General features: G+C 48.7%; 1 non-coding gene across 1 annotated transcript; it reads right to left on the reverse strand.

Annotated features, from left to right (window-relative positions):
• Positions 1 to 2320: 2320 nt before the first annotated feature.
• Positions 2321 to 2392, reverse strand: TRNAM-CAU (transfer RNA methionine (anticodon CAU)). Its single transcript has one exon. It is a non-coding gene; the product is annotated as a tRNA-Met (tRNA).
• Positions 2393 to 2500: the final 108 nt, after the last annotated feature.

A 2500-nucleotide genomic window follows, 5' to 3' on the forward strand; every position in this document is an offset into this window, starting at 1 on the left:
GGGCTGCTGCTGCTGCTGTTACTATAACTACAACTGGGGCTGCTGCTGCTGTTACTATAAGTACAACTGGGGCTGCTGCTGCTGCTGTTACTATAACTACAACTGGGGCTGCTGCTGCTGCTGTTACTATAACTACAACTGGGGCTGCTGCTGCTGCTGTTACTATAAGTACAACTGGGGCTGCTGCTGCTGCTGTTACTATAACTACAACTGGGGCTGCTGCTGCTGTTACTATAACTACAACTGGGGCTGCTGCTGCTGTTACTATAAGTACAACTGGGGCTGCTGCTGCTGCTGTTACTATAACTACAACTGGGGCTGCTGCTGCTGCTGTTACTATAACTACAACTGGGGCTGCTGCTGCTGCTGTTACTATAAGTACAACTGGGGCTGCTGCTGCTGCTGTTACTATAACTACAACTGGGGCTGCTGCTGCTGCTGTTACTATAAGTACAACTGGGGCTGCTGCTGCTGCTGTTACTATAAGTACAACTGGGGCTGCTGCTGCTGCTGTTACTATAACTACAACTGGGGCTGCTGCTGCTGCTGTTACTATAAGTACAACTGGGGCTGCTGCTGCTGCTGTTACTATAACTACAACTGGGGCTGCTGCTGCTGTTACTATAAGTACAACTGGGGCTGCTGCTGCTGCTGTTACTATAACTACAACTGGGGCTGCTGCTGCTGCTGTTACTATAACTACAACTGGGGCTGCTGCTGCTGCTGTTACTATAAGTACAACTGGGGCTGCTGCTGCTGCTGTTACTACAACTACAACTGGGGCTGCTGCTGCTGCTGTTACTACAACTACAACTGGGGCTGCTGCTGCTGCTGTTACTATAACTACAACTGGGGCTGCTGCTGCTGCTGTTACTATAACTACAACTGGGGCTGCTGCTGCTGCTGTTACTACAACTACAACTGGGGCTGCTGTTGCTGCTGTTACTATAACTACAACTGGGGCTGCTGCTGCTGCTGTTACTATAAGTACAACTGGGGCTGCTGCTGCTGCTGTTACTATAAGTACAACTGGGGCTGCTGCTGCTGCTGTTACTATAACTACAACTGGGGCTGCTGCTGCTGCTGTTACTATAAGTACAACTGGGGCTGCTGCTGCTGCTGTTACTATAACTACAACTGGGGCTGCTGCTGCTGTTACTATAAGTACAACTGGGGCTGCTGCTGCTGCTGTTACTATAACTACAACTGGGGCTGCTGCTGCTGCTGTTACTATAACTACAACTGGGGCTGCTGCTGCTGCTGTTACTATAAGTACAACTGGGGCTGCTGCTGCTGCTGTTACTACAACTACAACTGGGGCTGCTGCTGCTGCTGTTACTACAACTACAACTGGGGCTGCTGCTGCTGCTGTTACTATAACTACAACTGGGGCTGCTGCTGCTGCTGTTACTATAACTACAACTGGGGCTGCTGCTGCTGCTGTTACTACAACTACAACTGGGGCTGCTGTTGCTGCTGTTACTATAACTACAACTGGGGCTGCTGCTGCTGCTGTTACTATAACTACAACTGGGGCTGCTGCTGCTGCTGTTACTATAACTACAACTGGGGCTGCTGCTGCTGCTGTTACTATAACTACAACTGGGGCTGCTGCTGCTGTTACAACTACTACTATTCCTGGTACTAACTGCTGCTGTTGCTGCTACCACTGTTGCTGCTGCTCTTACTGAAGTACAGCAGCAATCCAGCCATAATGTCAGTATCAACAGCTAAAGCTGCTCCTTGGGGCTCCTGCTGCTACTGCACCTGCAGTCAGTGTTGCTGCTACTGCTACACATATATTATAATTTATCATGTATTGTTTCATATGATTTCATTGCACAATATTGAGGGGGAGTGAGGTGGGTCCCCCCTCACAGTATAGAGCACTCACCTCTTTGAGTTCAAATTTAGTCTTAGATATTTACTACCTGTGTGACCCTGGGCAAGTCATTTTCACCCCCGTTTGTCTCAGTCCTCATCTATAAAATGAGGTGGAGGAGGAAATGATCAAGCACCCTAGTATCTTTGCCAAATTGGATATGACTGAAAATGACAAACAAAACAACAAAGCCTATGATAAATTGAATGTAATCTCCCTCCACAACTCAATTAAAGTTTACTTTTCTGGATGTTAGATGGGAGGTTCCTTTGAACCGATAAAACGCAAAGCGGTGAGAACCAAACATAGGTATGCAAAGCATAAGATCCCAAATTAATGAGAACACAGTCTCATCTATTTCAACTCGGACCCAGCTATTGAGGTCTGGTAATGCTTAATTAAGCTGGATTCTTTGTAGCGATTCCAAAAACCCAACGTTAGCAGAGGGTGGTTTCGATCCACCGACCTCTGGGTTATGGGCCCAGCACGCTTCCGCTGCGCCACTCTGCTGCTCCGGGAGTAGGGTTCTAAAGCAGCTCCATCAGTCGGACACGCCCAGCTCTGGGACGCCGGCCTCGGAGACTTTCGGGCTCCTTCCGTTTTTTCCAGGCTCCGGTG

This window comes from Sminthopsis crassicaudata, chromosome 3, assembly GCF_048593235.1.
Source record: "Sminthopsis crassicaudata isolate SCR6 chromosome 3, ASM4859323v1, whole genome shotgun sequence".
Lineage (NCBI taxonomy): Eukaryota > Metazoa > Chordata > Mammalia > Dasyuromorphia > Dasyuridae > Sminthopsis > Sminthopsis crassicaudata.